Here is an 18,988-nt window from a genome sequence, read left to right as displayed (position 1 = left end):
ACTTCATCATGCAATATTCTCATTTTAATTCTTGGTTTCTTATTATTCCATATAAATTTCGATATATCTCTTTCCCATACTTTAAACGGGGTATCATTAACAATAATAGGTAAGCTTTGAAAAAGAAAGATCATTCGTGGTAAAACTGACATTTTCAAAATTGCTATTTTACCTATCCAAGAGATTTTCAATTCTTGCCATCTTTCTATGTCTTTCTTAATGTTCTTCCATACTTTCTCATAATTCTTTTTAAACAGTTCTGTGTTTCTTTTTGTTATATTAATCCCCAGATATCTAACCATTTTTTTGAATTTGAAATCCAGTTCTTTCTTTCAAAATATCTACTTCTTCTTTATCCATATTCATAGGTATAACTGCAGTTTTTTCTTTATTAATTTTATATCCGGAAACCTTACCAAATTCTGTCATAGTATCTATCAGGATTTCACTACATTCCACAGGGTTAGTTAGCGTTAACACAAGGTCGTCCGCATAGGCTCTCAGTTTATATTCTTCCTTTTTCAATTTAAAACCTTTAATTAAAACATTTTCTCTGATATTGTTTAACAAAATTTCCATTACTAGTATAAAGAGTAAGGGTGATAATGGACAACCTTGTCTTACGCCTCTATAAATTTTACATATATCCGCTTTTTCTCCGTTAATCCAAATTCTAGCCTCTTGATATTTATAAATTGTTTCTATCCACACTTGAAATTTATTTCCTATATCTAATTTCTTTATTAATTCAAACATAAATTGCCAGATCACATTATCAAAGGCTTTTTCAGCATCAATAAAGATCAGTGCCAATTTATTATGTATATTTTTTTCGTGAATTTCAATCAAATTAATCAAATTTCTTACATTATTTTTAATCATTCTATTTGGTAGAAATCCGGATTGATCCAAATTAATCCAATTAGTCATTATTTTTTTTAGTCTTTCAGCTAGAATGGATACAAACAATTTATAATCAGTATTTAACAAAGCAATAGGTCTATAATTCTTACATTGTGTTTGGTCTTTTCCTTCTTTTGGAATCAACGTTATGTCCGATTGTGTCCACGTTTGAGGTATCTTTCCCGAGATAACTTCATTCATGACCTGGAGCAACGGGTTTCTTATATGGTCTTGACATCTTTTGTAGTATTCATTTATGAATCCGTCTGGGCCTGGGGATTTTCCCGATTTACTTTTATTAATTGCATCACTCAACTCCTGCAACGAGATGTTTTGATTCAAGACTTCTTTTTGTTCCTCTGTAAATTTCTTTAATTTTTGTCTATTTAAATACTTAATTATTTTACATCCATTTATCTTGGGTTCGTTAAACAATTCTGAGAAATATTTCAGAAATGCTTTTTTAAGCCCTTTCTGGGTTGTGACTAACTTCTCTCCCTCCTTTATAACTTTAATCGTCCTTTTTGCTTTTTCTCTTCTAATTTGGTAAGCAAGCAATCTACCGGGTTTATTGGCCGAAATGAAATACTTTTGCTTCAGGAACTTTAATTTTTTCTTGATTTCCTCTACTAATAGTATCGATATTTGCTTTTGTAAAAATTTGATCTCTTGTTTAATTAAGTAATCTTTTGGATTCTTTTTCAATACATCCTCCCTTTCACTTAATTCCTTATTCAATTTATCTAATTTTTCTTGTCTATTCCTTCTTATTTCCACTGCTTTCTTTATCAGCCAGCCTCTTATGACTGCTTTATGGGCGTCCCATACTATTTGTGGTGAAGTACCTTTATTTAAATTTTCTTCAAAATACTTATCAATCTGATCGTTCAATTGTCTGACGACATTTTCATCTTGTAATAAGTGCGAATTTAATTTCCAACTAAATTGCTTTTTTCTTTCAATATCCAAATTTATTTGTACTGGGCTATGGTCTGAGAGGATTCTAGGTAAAATTCTGACTTCCTTAATCTTATTATTTAAGTGAGCTGAGAGTAGTATCATGTCAATTCTAGACCAAGTTTTATGTGGATTTGAATAGAAAGTATAGTCTTTACTATCTCCATATTTCATTCTCCAGGCGTCATTCACCGATAGACTTTCCATTAGGTCAAAGAATTATTTTGGTAATTTGCCTTGATTTTTTTTTAGTTTTTTCTCTGAAAATCTGTCCAGTTCCGTATCAATTACCCCATTCCAGTCTCCCAGAAGAATTATTGAATCTCCATCTCGTTGCAAGAGCTTTGATTTCAAATTTTTATAAAATTTATTTTTATTTTCCAACGGACCATATATACCCACAATCAACACTTTATGATCATTATCTATTAGTTCAATCATTTCATAATTTCCTTCTGCATCTCGCATTATCTCCTTTGCTTCATATTTCGAATTCACATACAATACCACCCCCTTTTTTTTAAATTTAGAGTTTGCTGAAAATTCCTGACCCAATTTGGTACATCTCAAATGTTTTTTATCTTTATCTCTTATTCTTGTTTCCTGTAAACAAACTACATCTAACTTTGCTTTCTGTAAGTAGTGAAAGATTTTTTTCCTCTTCTGTGGGGTGTTCATCCCCTGTACGTTCCAGGAAAGACACTTCATCATGCAGACCACCCTTAAAAAGTATCTCCTGAACACCAGTCACGGTAATAAAAATTTAATTATCTTTATTTATTTGTATTATCACAAAATGTAAATAAGTTGTGTTCAAAAGTAAGTTGTATATGTCAACCAAGAAGAAAAGATTAATCTTGTTTAGTTAAAGCAGATCTGAAGATAATTCAACTGGGAGCTTAACAGCTCAGTACACGAAATCTTTAGTCAGTTGTCACCACCTTGTCCTTGTTCTTCTTTTCTCAGTCTTTCTTCCTCCTGTGACAAGTCTTGATCATCAAATTCTAATTCTGATTCTGAACCTAATAACTCTTGAGAAGCTTCTTCTTCACCACCCTTTTCTTGTTCTTCCTTGCGCAAAGCTTCACCAGTTTGATCTCCACCTGTAGTCTTGTCTTTCCCTTCTTTTCCTACTTGACGATTCTTCTTCACTTGTCTTAAAAAATTTTTAGCTTGTTCTGGGGTATGTATGTACACTCTTTTTCTCTTCCACCAAAAAATAAGGCCTTCTGGGATATCCCACCTGTAGGATATCCCTTCTGTTCTTAAAAATTGTGTTAGACCAATAGACTTCTTCTCCTCTGCAAAAGTCTTCCCGGGATATCCTTCATCACCTTTAGTTCCAGATCTTCATATTTAAAAGGAGATTCGTTATGTAAATTCAAAAATTTATCTCTCACTATTTTCCGGACAAAATGCACTGACACGTCCCGTGGTAAGCCCTTTTGTTTTGCAACTAAAGAGTTCATTCTATAGAGCTTGTCCACCTCATTTCCAAAAGAGTCAGGGTCTCTATTCATAAAATTTGCTATGGCCACAATTAATTTGTCATTAAAATCTTCATCTTTTTGCTCTGGAATCCCTCTAATTTTAACAGACTTTTCTTTTAGTTTCAAATTAATCATAGCTCTTGCATCCAATTCATCTTCACCTTTATTTAAAATTTTTGACATATCATTTTCCAGCTTTTCATTTCTAAATTCCAAGATTTCTACTCTTTGTTTTGTTTTCTGTACATCAATTGTTAATTTGTCCATCGTTTGATTTATTGCTTTCAAATCTTCCCTAATCTCCTTCTTAAAACTGATAAATTCTTTATTTAAATCTTTGTACAAATTATTAACCGTTAAAGCTAAATTATCAATTTTTTCAAAAAATAATTCATTCATGTCTGTGTTCTTATTCATTTCTATAGACAACCGTCTTTGATTTGAATTCAATGAGTTGATTTTCTGCGTTTGTTTTCTTGTGTTCATTATATTAAAAATAGTGTGACTGGAATAAAGTAAAACACAATATAATATCAATTATAGCAGTATCTATACAAATCTTGTCTTGTACTTTACCTTATATATTTCTTATACCAAATTCCTTTCTATCCTTTTCCTTAATACAGTGGTACCCCGGGATACGAATGCGCCGCCTTACGAAATTTCCGGGTTACGAAAAAAATCCATTTAAAAACATTTTTCCGGGTTACGAAGGTTATTTCGGGTTACGAAGAAAAATTTGGTGCTTTTCGGCGCGATTTCACACGGAATCGCGGCTTTCGCTATTAGCGCCTATGGGCTTTTCGGCTAGCGAAAGTTTCCGGGTTACGAAAGCGGCGGCGGAACGAATTAATTTCGTAACCCGGGGTACCACTGTATAAGCTATATTCAAATCCTTATTATCACTTCCTTACCCTAATACCAATATAAGTTATCCTTTATCCTTTACTATATCAATATAAATCTCTATACAATACTCTATTCCACTTTCAGCTTCAAATAAACCCCACTTTATATAATTTCTTACTTCTGTTATTTAATTACCTTTTATTGTCTTTATCTTTATCTCACCAATTTCACTGCTGCTTTTGCCCCCTTTTTTCTTCCTTTTCTTTTTTTTAAACTTCCCTCCCAAATTTAAAAGAGCAGTCACAGTCCTCCAATCTGTAACCCCTCACTTTTCCACTGAGTTCCGTCTTGTTTCTCCTCTTCTATTTCTGTCTTCTTCCCACAAGTCTTGCTTCTCCTGTCCGTTCTCTCCAGAAACAGATCAGCGAGTTCAGTCCTCCAGAATCCCACACTCTTTCACTTTTGACTGGTACCTTCTTGTTTCTACTCCTTTACTTTCAACTTCCCACAGCCTCCACTTCACTTCCGACCGTTCCTTCCCTTCCTCACACCAACAAGTTCACCCCACAGCCCCTGCCAATCTTCCTCCAAGTCCGTCCTTTCGCCACTCCTCCTCTTCTTCCACACCTCCACCGCCGCTTTCACATCCACACGCTTCCTCCTCCAGATATCACTCCTCCAAATCTCCAAACAGACACCGTCTCTTCCCCAGTGCCAACTCCTCCTCTACTCCTTCGTCAGACACTGCTTTTCAGGCACAGGTGGGTTTTCAAGGACAACTTGATTAGTTCGATTCGCTGTTGGAATGTATTGTTTATATTTTTCCTTTCCCTCTCTTCGTCTTCCCCTCTTTTCTCCGACCCTTCTAAGAGTCAATGGCTATGATATAACGAAGGGGGAGACTGTTCTTTCCCAAATTTGATTGAAGCCTTTTCTCCAAAGCCCAAGACGTATATTCAATTAAATTTCTAATCCGGTTAAAATAAGCAATTATTATTACTACACCCCTTGATTTAGAATTTACAAATGCTTTCTCATAATTCCTTACCCAATTAAATTTCAATTCGTCTACACCCTCCTTCCATTGATGCGTCTCTTGAAAAAAAAATGTCTGCTGAATCTTTCTTTAATAATACTTCAATCCTTCTTCATTTGATCACTGAACCAAGGCTTTTGGTGATTAAAGTTGAATTTTTCAATTTATTTGTCATTATATAATTCAATTCTATTTCTAATGGCTCCAGTTTGTGCATCCCATACCCATATCTCTTCCCTATCCCTCTTTCTTTCACCCTCCCCTCCTCTCCCTTTATTTATTTATTTATTTATTTATTTATTTATTTATTTATATTTAATTAATTTCTACTTCACCTTTCTCCCCAAAGGGACCCAAGGTGGCTCACAATAAGTTTTAAAAACCTATTGAAATAATATATTTTTTAAAAACCTCAGCTAAAACAATATAGAATTACAAATATTAAAACCACAATAAAATCACAATACCCATTCCATATAAAACCCATCCCATAACTACACATTAAAAGCCTGCCTGAACAGAGCCGTTTTTACCTGCTGATCAAAGGCCAGCAAGGAGGAGGACAGCCTTGCTTCTCATGGAAGGGCATTACAGAGGGCAGGAGCAACCACTGAGAAGGCTCTCTCTTGTGTCTTCTCCACTCCCATTCACTAGGGCAATTTGCTCTAGCCCCAGCCCCCAGGGCTGTCCATGTAGGGAGGGGTGGCAAAGACATCTAAAGGACCAAACTTGCCCTCTCCCCAAGTGCTCATAAAAACAATAAACTTAGCTTTTTGTTTGTTTGTAGTAGTTCTAGCTTTCATCTATGGAACTCCAACTCCACCAACTGCTCCCAATATTTCTTCTCCTCCAATCACCCCAGCCACAACTTCTTCTCCATCTCCTTCAGATGTTTTCACACCTTCTCCAGCTGCAACTCTTCCAGATGTTTCTATAGGTCTTCCAGATGTTTTTGCTTTTTTCTTGTATATCTCCAATTCTTTTAACAACTGTAAATTCCACAGATTAAAATCATTTAAATCATTTAAAGTATTATATAAAATCATCTTCAGGCCATGCAACTAATGCAAATATGAAACATAAATGAATTTTGTGTTAAGACGTGGGCCACCTTTCCAAGATATGTCATTATGTACTTATATGCAAATGAAAGTATTCTGAAAATCAATAAAATAAAATCCAAAACCCCAAACATTTCTAGTCCCTAGCAGTTTGGATAAGAGAGGCTCAACCTGTAACCATTTGAGCAAATGACCTTTTAATAGCCACTTGATACACAGGAATTAACAAGTAACATTTATTGCATGGAGATAAATCTTATAATCAGTTGATTACAGTAGGTAAAATCTGCTATTAAAGTTACAGCTATGGAGGTGGGTTGAAAAGTTGACAGACTTTACAATAAAGAACATTTGTAAAGTGTTTTTCACAACAGCAACCAAGAAAGGAAGCCTTAGGCTGCTATCAGGGTAGCTAATTTTTTTTTTTTACTGACAGGCTTCTGTGCTCTTAACTAACTCTGCAGGAAGCAGAAGTATACCAGATGCAGCTTTTCTGGCTATGGAGATGCCATGATGGAAAAACTTTGACTGATTTTATTTCTCCTTGTCACACCAACATTGTGAAGGCATAGAATCCTTGCCAGAAAAAGCTGGTATATCTCTTCCTTCATAATTGGATTTTCTTGAGTCCTTTAGTTTTTTTATATATTTTAAAATCCCTTCTTTTCAACTCCTGTTTATTTTCATAGCATTTCTGTGTTCCTTCTGGGGCATGTCATATGGCAAATTGCCATCTCACCAAAGACACATTTAAAAGGCTGTAGTTTTATTTATTCATCACTGTGATAAACTGGGACAGGATTAATGAGGTCCCTGTGGTAAAACAAGAGGGGTCAATATCTGATGCCCTTAAAGCTTCATAATCTTGGTGTTATTAATAGTAATATAGCACTTTACATCGATGAAACACTCGGTAAGCAGTAATTAATTGTCACAACACTCTTCTGGATTCTTTAATCGTATAACTGCCACCATTCACATTCCCCAATTAATAACCCAGAAAAATAAAGGCTAATGGCTTAGATTCTGAAATTTGCCCCATGAAAATGCGGCAAATGTCTCTCTTGTGGCCTCCTTGAAAACAAAGGGCTTTGAGTGTTTAGATTACTTCAGTGAGGACATGGGAGAACAGATCAGACACAACAAGCTAACATGACAATTTGGAAATGAAAATAGTGAGCAAGGACTACCAGTTCCTCATTATTATCTTTTAAACTAGATGTTTAATTATTTTGAAACAAGAAGTAGGAAACCCTGGCCTATGTGTCAAATGTGGACCTCTCAGCTTTCCAGTCCAGGCTTCTACTATGTACTCATATTATTTATATCATTTAGGTCTTCCTGCCCCTTTCCCCAACTTCAAAGCTGGTGGAAGAAACTTTGCACAAAGTGGTGAAAGAAAAGCCCTGGCAATGGTGGCTGGTGTCTTTCATGTCATTGGGTCTGTGATTCCATTTCAGGACTAAAGGAAGCTATCAAGGTACTTGAACTTATTGAAACAAAATTCAGACATAGCCATGTTAGTCTGGAATATCAATATGCAAAAGGATCTTATAGCGCCTTTGAAACTAAGGGCCTCAACAGACGGGCAATAAATGCCAGCCTCAAAGCAGAGTGGGGGCCTGGTGTCCACATGATGCACTCCCTGACGCTGCCCTGACGCTGCCATTATGCCATGCACCCAACTGCACTCCTTTGGCACTGCATCCAGATGACGCAACACCAAAAAGAATGCCAGAAGGTGACACAATGTCAACAAAGGCACCCTTTTCACTGTGCAAAAAGGAGCCACTTTTTGTGGCTCCTTTTTGCAGCATGGAAATGCCAGATAGGAGCCATGGGACGTAGTTGCTGTGGCCCCAGTCCAACACTGAAAGGGGCAGTCTGTTCAGCCCCTAATTGTGCAAAGGAGATTGTAGCATAAGCTTCCATAGACTAGGTGTACTTCCTCAGAGGCATGGAGAAAGATGTTGTCTAAAGCCATGGTGGGTGGATGTCCATATGAATGGTGGAAGAAATTTTGGAATGTAATGTGTGCAGGCTGGGAACCAGAAAGTAGATATGATAAACTGGCTTAAGAGGATCCCCATGTGTTATAGTATGTGTAGTGTGCCATGAAACCATTCTTTTTTCCAAACCACTGTTGAGTTATTGGTGTTTGTGGATATATTCTATTTCACCTGTTTCTCTTTCCAATCTTCTTTTGTAGTTGTGTTGTTATTGTTGTTGCTGCTGCTGCTGTTGTTGTTCAAGGACCTCTGTCCTGAGATCAATGATGGAATGCCTAGGAATTCCCATGCAGCTGAGGAAGCAGACCAAGTCTCCAAAAGCTTCCGCTGCAACTTATTTCACACAGGTACTCTCAAAGATGCTACAAAACTGCAGGTGAGGAAGCAGAGCAAGTCTCCAAAAGCTTACACTACAACTTCTTTCACACAGGTACTCCCAAAGATGCATACTATTAAAATAGTTTTCAGTACCTTGGATAACTCCTTTAAAGTCCAGGACTGAACCAGTACTGGTTTGCCTGGGAAGTACATCTTTCCTTCCCCTTCTCCCTTTGGTGACAAAGAAAGAGGCATGCATACAGCTCTACTCACTTTTTGCTCTGATTCCACACCCATGGTTTTATTCAAAGTAATTTGGAAACCTATGGGTGAAAGATGTCCCTTACATGCTGAAATTAGCTTGATCAGGAAAAGTCAGAATTTGCTTTATTTTCCAGATGAATTCTAGCTTTTCATCATGAACCCCCAAAACAGGTGGGTGGCAATATATTCTGGCACTGCAAAACTGTTCACATTTGTAAGAGAGTTAAGTCCTATTGAACAAATGAAAATTTACCTCTGAGTAGAAACAACTAGGATAATTCTCAAAGCAATTATATTACGCAAAGTTTAAAAGATTTATCTGATTGTTTGAATTCTAGGCTGGAAGGTACTAAGAAAATGCTACAAAGTTCAATCAGCTTTATGAAAACTGGAACATATAATATTTCTGCCAAGTACATGTTCTGCAACTGAGCTATCTATAAGTTAAAAAAATGAGAATAAAGTTGTCACAACATAAGTTTAAATTAGTCAAATTGTATTTTTCATAAATAAATGCATGCAATTGTCATTTTGATTCAGTTCTGTATGCTTATGTTGTAGCTACAGTAGATCTGTTGTATTTGCTGTTATACTTCAGAATAGTGGTTGTATAAAGAATAATATCCAAGAGAAATAACCATACACTTTAGCTTTATAGTCATAATAACTAAATTGCCAATAAGCTTTTATCTGTTGGTCAGCAGAAGAGGATTTCTCTCATGTCCATGGAAGTCATGAACATCTACTGTGTTCCATTTCAGTGCCCAATTTTTTTTTAATACAGAGTTTGAAATAATTAATAACTTAAGGGGCAGGGGAGGTAACATCATAGCAGTTTTTTTGCAAAATGAAATAAAGGGCTAGATCATAGCTGTAGACAGTTGTTTACCCCTTTGGCAAGCTCAGTTAAGCAACTACCTCTGTGCTCATAAATAATCCACTATATTCAACTGTCAGACTATTGCAAAATTAGTCAGGCTTCTCAGGGCTGTTCCATCCATGTCCAAAGTCTCGCAGTCTAAAGACCCTGCCAAATCTTAGTTCTTAAATGTTTTCAATCTGTCGTTCATCTTGTTCTACAACTTTATCAGTCATCTTTTCAGGTACATCACCTCTCAGTCTTTTCCTCACTGCTTGTTTGATTTCTGCATTCTAGTTATCTGCTTTAGTCCTTAGGCTTTTTGGGCCCTATGGACCCTCATCTTTGTCCTTTACTGTTTTTAACATCTTCTTGATTTCTAATCATTCTCAGGCTGTTCAGGCTCAGCAAACCATCAGTACTGTCTCCTTTACTTTATAGCATTTCCTTTGGCCAATTTCTCAGCATTTTGCACTGTAACTGATGCAGCCCACATGCTTCTCTATTTCAGTCACAAACATCTTCCTCTCATTTGATCAACGGGGCCATTTTCTTTAAGGAGGAGGACAAAGAAAGAGAGTAGAGAGAGTAATGAGTCTCTGCTGCCCTCCACATCTTGTCAGGTGGTAACTTGAGGGATCATACGGTCCAATAACATCTTGTACTCATCCTAGTCTAATTGTTTTGTGTGTGTTATAGTATATCAGTGATAATAATAATAATAATAATAATAATAATAATTTGTATTTCACTTTATCACAAAAGAATCAAAGTGGATTCCAACAGTATTAATAAAACATCAAACAATTAAAAATTACAATTTAATAACCCCCAAACCCCAACCCTCCCCCACCATAAAAACAGTGATCAACCCATAAAAAGAGATTAAACATAAAAAAAAATTAATTTCCCAATAAGAATACACTAAAATTTTGAGCAGATTAATGCAAGAAATGAGAAATGAAAATATCCATCAGGACAATGGAGGTGTAAGTGGGGCAGAGGCACCTCAAACCCTTCTGCTTCCATGGACCCCATGGATAGTACGTTGTATAGTAAGTATCTTTCTTAAGCCTACAGAACAGTTCTTTCTGTTCTTGGTGCTTGAGTGCAGTTTCCCTTAATATCAGATAAGGCTGACTGTTAATTATTACACTCTCCCTCTATCCTTCTCTTCTTACAGCTCCGAAGGACAAAAGCCTCTTTATAGGCCTGTACAAATTGCATTGACACATAAGGAACAACTGGAATGCTTCTCTCCTCCTTTGATGTATCTACTTTATGTTTTCTTCTCAGTGGTAATTTCCAGAGATGTTAGGTTGCAATGTCTCACTAGATGTAAATGTCTCTAGAATAATGCTGAAGTTGAGAGTGATAAGCAGAGATAATGTGAGTGGTCTGTGATGGGTCTTCTGAGGTAAACGACTAGGTGGGATCTATGCTTGCTCAGACAGAAGAGGATATGGCTGGGCCCTGAAACTTTATGTCACTCTTCCAAGGTCTGTCTCCTGTTTTTTCTCCTACTTGGTCTTTCTGGGAATGCTCTTCTGTTGCTCAGTGTTGATTCTTCACTACATTTCATCAATCCATATTTCTTGCCAGTCTTGTTCTTATATTTTAACACTCTCTTCTGAGGCTCACACGCTATCTATCAAAGGCATGGCCTACACCTTTTTTTAGCTGATTTTATGTTCCTACTGCTATATACCATAAAGCCCTTCAGTTCTCCAAAAAAAGGGGGAGTCCTGTGTGGAACCTGCTGCTTGACTGTGTTCCAACATGGCAGGAATTCTGTCAAGGGGAGATTTCATTCTCAGGTGAGCCCCTGCAGGAGTTTATCACACGGGAGGAGTTTCTCTTACGGTAATTTCAAATGAAAAGTGGGGCCAGAACGCATTCACGTGAATTCGCTAGTTCAGCAAATTTACATGAATTCGAATTGCATTTGAACTGACTTCCCATTGCCCAAAAATAGCTTGCCATTGCCCAAAATTACGTGTGGTAGTCTATCATGCAATAACGTTAAAACCCATGATTGCGTTCAGATTGCCATTGGATTATAGTTCCAATTTCCATTGTTGATAAACTCCTCTTAATATCCAATGTATGCCCTGCAGTTGCATTCTTAACAGATACTTAATTGGGGCAAAGCAACAAGAAACTTGGGGGCTTAGAAATATCATCAATGTACAACAGCCAGTCTGATCCCCAATATGTGAAGCATAAATTAAAAGTGTAAATTAAAAAATGAAACAAAAACCCTCTTCTCTAGTAATGGTATCTGATTCTGAGCTCTGAGTATTTTCTTCCGTTCTGTTCAGGCATATAATTGTCAAATCATGTGGCTGTGAGCAACAAACATGTACATACACAACAGAAAAATGTACGGACATGTTTAATGATGCAGGCTACACATGCAAATTATAATAATGTGCCAATGTGCATTTTGATTTTTGTTCTTTCCAAAAGCTGTTTCTAAGCTCCCCAGTCCTATCTAAAGTTATATTTGAAAACTGTTACATGAAGTAATTAACACTCTAAAAATATCTGTGTGGAACCATTATATGCCAGCAGCCATAGTTTCATGACAGCTCACTGTACACACCTGTCTAGCAAGTCAGTAGCCAAATTCTCCAAGTAGTTGCTTTTGAAATTTTAAAAATGAGTACAACATGGCAGATTGCTGATGTCCATCAACCCACAGATAAACAATTGAGATGGTGAAGAACCGGGGTGCCAAAGGCATGATAAAGTAGTTTTGGTGATAGTTTTAGCAGCAATCTCTGTGTATATTTATTGTGGTAACTGTGGAGCAGGATGTCTGCAGCCAAGACTGACTTATCCTGTATGCCCCTACCAAGAATATGAGGGTTGGAATTCCATAAGGCAGTTACAAATGTGTAAATATCTGAGTTACATAGCTACATGGTGGCTCACAGCCCATCCCTCCCCACAATCTTCACTTGCTAGGCAACAGTCTCTGGTGTGACAGCCAGAAGCAGGGTCCTTCTCACATTTCCTCTTTGTACCTGAGATCATTTGTGCAAGGGGATATGGGAACAAACCCCTGTCACTGGTAGCAGTTGCTGCCCAGGAAGTAGAAACAAGTTGTTGTTGTTGTTTACATAGTGCCATCCTGGTAAATATGAATATTAGCCCTTGATGCATTAGGGAGCTGCCTATTGCCAGCGTTTGCATGCATTGGAAGAAGAAATGCTGGACAGATATGGATGTCCATCTTAGAAAAAGTCAAGTATAAATTGGAATTTCCCTCTGACTCCCATTCTGGCTGATATGGACATTGTTTTATTGATGAAAGCAATCAATGCTTAACTTTCTTGTTTACCTCCACTGAATGGAGACCTTCTAATTTAGCTCAGACTGGGCACCCCACATATGGAAGTATTGTGTAGTTTTCTGAGAGGCTGGACAACCCCAGCTGGATTTGAAAGAGGGTAAATATCTATACTTAATTACTTTGGCTCAGACGTAGCTCCATTGTTCTCATCCCCCTTGACCATCTAAGAGTCATTATCAATGTCCAGAGGGCATGTCCACATTTGATCTTTGTGCAAGCTTTTGCACTCATCACTTTAACCACATGGTTTTGTTTTTAAACATTCCATAAAATAACTTTAAGGTCATGTTCTACTCCATCCAGAGGTGTCCCCTTCACTCCATGGGACAGACTCCAAGTTAAAAAAAAGGTTAAATAGAGGCAAAGGAGCAAAGCAAGAGAGAGACCCCTGATAGAAGAATAACTTGCTGTCTCTCCTTCTGCAACTCTGATCTCCAGCCAGCCTAGATTCTTCTTCATGTTGGAGGATGAGAAAATTTCTACGTGTCTGTAGTCCCTTAGTCTTAGCTGCCTCCCTCTAGTCCTGTTAGATTGGTCAAGAGTAGGGTTTGAGTACCTGTACCATTTTTCCTTACTTTTACATTGGAAGACAGATTGAATTGCATATAGCCTATTGCTATCTTTTTATGTATTTGTAATAAATAAAAACTGGTTGTGCTTGTCTGCAACCTGATTTTCTTTTTCTTTTTGAAGGGAACTATTCTGGTGAATTGTCCATTTTTAAAAATGTAGTCTGTGAGATCCTGCAGAGAGTTAGTACCTGGAGGAGCTTCTCCCTGCCCCAAACCAGTAACCCCAGGTGCACTGCTCTTAACATCCAATGTATGCCCTAAAATAGACACTCTAGGGGGCAATGAATACATTGGTCAAAAAGCCTCCTTGGTTTGGCGTCATCCTGTACAGACAGTGCAGGCCAATAGCTCCCAGGTGACACTGGCCAAACTGGATGCTGATCTGGCAGTTCCTGCCTAACCCTGGCCCCAAAGGCCCTTAGCACAGTCTTTTTTAACCATTTGTTTGCAGTGTAGTTTCCAGGAAACTATGTTGCAACAGCTGGAAGACCACATGGCTCTGTGTTTCCTACCTGCTGCATTCCCTCTAAAGGCCTTAATCATAGCCTGTGACATGGAAAGGGGTGCCAGGCCATGTGGATGAAGCCAGATGCCATGTTTTTGCCCTTATGGGTTGCAGGGTGAGTATTCAGAGGGAACATGGTGGCTGTGGCAGTTAAGGGATGTGTAGCTCCACGGTGCGGTCATGGCAGGCATGTGAACACCCGCTCATTGCTGTGCAGGTCTAGGGTCATGAATGAGCCAGACCTGTGTGCAAGATACCACAGAGTTGGCCTGTGGTGTCCTGCCTGTGCATCTAGGCCCTAGATTACTGCCTCAGTGAACTCCAGCTAAGGTGTTCAGCAGAGGTCTTGTTTTGTAAACTTCCTCTGTAGGAGCATCATATTCATGGAAATCCTTCTCAAGGGAAGTGAGAGCTTTTAGTAAGCTTGTGGTGGACAATTGAAACTGAATTATTTGTCTGCTTGTTACTGGCCTTTCAAATTATTAGGGGGAAGACCTTGCATGATGTTATGGTGCAGCAGGGCAAATACTGAAATAAAAGCTACCTCTTCATGGGGTTGATTTAAGTCTTACACATACTGCACAATGAAGTATGAAAATAAGTTTGTTGAGTGGGATGTATCTACAAGAATAATGATATTTTCATTATCCCACATATTAAAAACAACAACAAAATTTCAACTCCCTGATTGCACTTGGTTCCATCTATAATAGCATAGTGCTATGCCATCATGTGAGATCACTAATACCTCATCACCTCGTCCCCCACTGTAATGCATTTTAGAGGGTAAATGTTACCATCTCCATACATTGCTCTAGTGGATTAATTGCTGTTTCCTTGTGATCATAGCCCATGCCACTTAATATGTTCACAACCAGAAATCATTGGGTGGAGTGAATGACTAGAAAAACCCTCGTGTCTTTGTCTCAGTTCTCTGTGAAAATAGTAGAGAAAGAGAAGATATTAACTATTAAATAGTGGAATGGGGTGAGGAAGAAAGTGGTTATGAAAGAATAGGTAAAATAAAAAATAGCATTTTTCAGGGTGTGATTTAGTAAAAGACAAATAAATAAAATCCTTGAACATTATGCTTTCTTCATACATGACATTCCTAGAAAGTTATTATGTGCCTTGATGCTTCTGTATATATAAAATTCAAGGGGCTTTTCAAGTAAACATTTGTGAGCTTTTATTCTTCATGAGTAAAAAAAAATGAATGCAATATGGTGTGAGCTATAGAAGGAAGAATATTTGGCTATTGTGGGTTCTGCTTTGGTAAGAAAGGTTGCAATAGAATTAACTGTGGGCTCCTTCCCATCTGTCTGAGGCTGTGGGAAGGTCATTTTGAAATAACAATAAAGACTATATTTCAAAACCACAATACAGGAGGAAAAGACATGGTTATTCAGTTCTGAGTCATAATCAATCTTAATTTATATTCTATCTGATCCCATTAGATAGTTATGATTAGACTCTTATTTTCATACTCTGCTGGGGAAGAAGTAAAGCTGCAGAGTCATGTTATAGTTCACAATAGGGTGTTGATATTATTGTAGTCCAGATGATTAATAAAGCTGGTGATCTATAGTGTCATTTAGTAATTAAACATTATAATTGTGCCATCCACCTACAAAGGTTAATCAACTCTCGTGAACAAAAGAGTTGCTGTTTTCATTTTTTTTTAATAAGCTCTCCATGGAATTTTTAATTTGACTTTTTCTATACAGAAAATTAATTAGGGAGAGTTAGTTCACACTCCCATGAAAGTTAAAGACAAACCTCCTACTAACTGCAGTGAGGTGGCAATAATTATTATTAAATGTGAGTGGGAGGTCAATTATCTGTTTGGGGAAATGAAACCAAAGGCTGAAGAAAAGTGAGATAGTAGTTTCCAAAACAAATGAAAGGTCAGTTGATTACACTGTGATCCCTGCTATATCTATATAAAAATCTAATTAACTTCAGTGGGATTTACTTTCCAATAAGTATGTTTAGGATTACAGCCAAACTTGTATCTTACCATACATGACTTTCCATCTGGAAGATGGTTAGAGATAAAAAGCAACAACTCACAAGCTGTTGCTTTAAAATGTAACTTGACATGCAGTCTTATATTTCCTGTTCATGGAGACAGAAAACATTCAATCAGGTCCCTTACTGAATTTCAGATTGCTAAAAAAGTTTCTTGTTAAATCTCTTGCTGTGCTTGTTCTGTGTTTCTGACTGCTGTGTGAAAGTTGATTTGGAAATAAAAAGGGGATTGAGAACTACATTTATTGATCCTTATCATGACCTTATCATGCTAGTTGTGCAGAATCCTGTTGTCTGATGAGGTCAATCAGACACTTTAATCAGGTAGATATTTGAGGAGAACCGATCATGAATGAAGTGTCTGGTTCCACCCTTCCCCAGAACTACTCCACTTTAGGTAAGTAGAGAACTCTTTTCATGTAACTCCTTCCTGGCATTTCTCATTTTTAAATAGAAGACAGTCTATACAATAAAAAGACTCCTCATTCCAGTCAAATAAAATGTGATCCATCTACATGTACTTGCTACATGCAATTAGCAGGCAGTTTGGCTTTTTTGCAGTCCACAGAAAAGGGTGTTGTGGTTTTTACTGGAGTAGCTACAGAAATCCACAGAAATCCACATTATCACAACACATGTGTGGCTGTGTGGTTGCTTTGTATGCATTCAGATGGCTGTGCATTTTTGGTAGTGGGAGGGTGAATAGATGCAGATTTGAACAGGAAATTGAAGACAATTTACCATTAATGTGTGTGTGTGAATATCTCAGCAATTCACATAATACACTTATGGTTCAACTAGGCCTAAATGAGGCTGACTGTCCCTCAAGGCAATCTGTTCCCTGCCCATTGGTTTTATGTTCTTTAGTGGGAGGTCTTCCTAATTAACAAACACTATTAAAGTCCCTAGGGCTATCACTGAACCTGGGTTATAGTTATGTTAAGGTACCAAAACAGGAGAAAGAAACAAACTAGGTCCATGATCCAAGATGGCCTTTATTTGCATGCAAAAGAACACGGGAATCATTCACCAAGCTGTGCCCCCCGACCAAAACAGGGAGCAAAGCTTTTATAGCATTTTGACATTCCAAATAACAGAAGGTAACGATTCTATAGCCAGACTTTCCTTATCAGTCTACTATGAGGCTTCTTTGTTCTCCCAGGGAGCCTACAACCTTGAAAGTCTCAGACTCCCCTTTTGCATCCCATCCTCCCCTGTGAAGGCCTCCTTCCAAACTATGCATATATTTTTAGATGAACATATTAACTTTTATACACTACCAAGCATTGATACCAAAGCTTGCTTATCATTATTCTTATTATGTGCTGAGGCTGAGAGAAGGAAAATGGGGAGAGGAGAGAAAGGAGGAGAGGGGGGTGAACTCAGCCAAAGGAAGAGCTGTGAGAGAGAGGGGGGGGGTATCAAACCTTCACAGTTACTAAATTTATATAACACTGAGATATTTTGGCCAAAAACCGTAAATAAACTATTCTATTCTAGTTACTAAATTTTACTACACATACCCACCCAAATGCAACCAAATTAATCCATTTAAAGATCCCTATGCAACAATCCCCTTTTCCATCTCTGAGTGTGACTTTAACAAAGAAATCTGCCCTGCCTTACCAATCTGATGATTATATATATATAATATATACCTTTTTGACCCTCAAACAAACTTTTAATTCTTAATTATTATGGGTTGCATCCTGATGCCTACATGGTTGCTCCTTCCTCCTTCCTCCATCTCCAGAACCATGTTTCCATCCAATGCTTCATGTGCAGCAGGGGAATGGACATTCATTCCAAACACCTATTTATACACTGTTTACCACTATTCTTTTATTTATAAAACTGCCTTAAGAGTCCAGTTTAGGATGTAAATGAATTAGGAATGTAACAGCAAATAGGGAACTGTAGAAACAGGGATCTGTATTATATACATATAGCCAATCTCTCTCTCTCTCTTTCACACACACACACACACACACACACAGAGAGAGAGAGAGAGAGAGAGAGAGAGAGAGAGTCTATTCCCCTATTCCCTGTGTTTCTTTCCTTAAAGGGATAAATTATCTGAGGGTTGCAGTAGTTGCAAAGTAAGGGATGCTGAACTAGACACAGGGAGCACTGCATAATGCAAATAAGCCTTATTTCCCTGTAATGATGTGAAACAATTAGAGATGCTATATTATTGAGTGAATTTCAACCCATGGATAAAATCATAGTGGCCTGCATAAACACACCAGTATAGCAAGTGGCAGCAACAGAAGTAATGGAACAGCAGAAGCTTGGGTGTTGGCGGCAAAAGCCATTGGCATCATCAGTTAAGTTGCCTCATGACTCTTGAGATGCTTGAAATCAAGCAGGGCTGCTGTATCTCCTGACAAAGCCAGCTTCTGCTGATGTTCTTCCTCTGCTGCCACATTCCACTTGTGCCAACGTAATGGAACTTTACACCAGCATAAGTCTGCAACAGAAGTCTACCCATACTCTTTTGAATTTTGGAGCTGATATTTTTAAAATCCCTTTTACATAGAATCATAGAGTTGAAAGAGACCACAGGGGCCATACAGTCCAACCCATTGCCATACAGGAACACACGATCAAAGCACCCCTGACAGATGGCCATCCAGCCTGCGTTTAAAAATGTCCAAAGAAGAAGACTCCACCACTCTCCGAGGGACTGTGTTCCACTGTCCAACAGCTCTTACCACCAGGAAATTCTTCCTAGCATTGAGGTAGAATCTCTTTTCCTGTAGTTTGAACCAACTGA

The sequence above is a fragment of the Sceloporus occidentalis genome, unplaced genomic scaffold (assembly GCF_023333645.1).
Source record: "Sceloporus occidentalis isolate IW3139 unplaced genomic scaffold, rSceOcc1.0.p SCAF_6, whole genome shotgun sequence".
Lineage (NCBI taxonomy): Eukaryota > Metazoa > Chordata > Lepidosauria > Squamata > Phrynosomatidae > Sceloporus > Sceloporus occidentalis.
The sequence above is the reverse complement of the archived record's forward strand: the minus strand, read 5'-3'. Positions refer to the sequence as shown.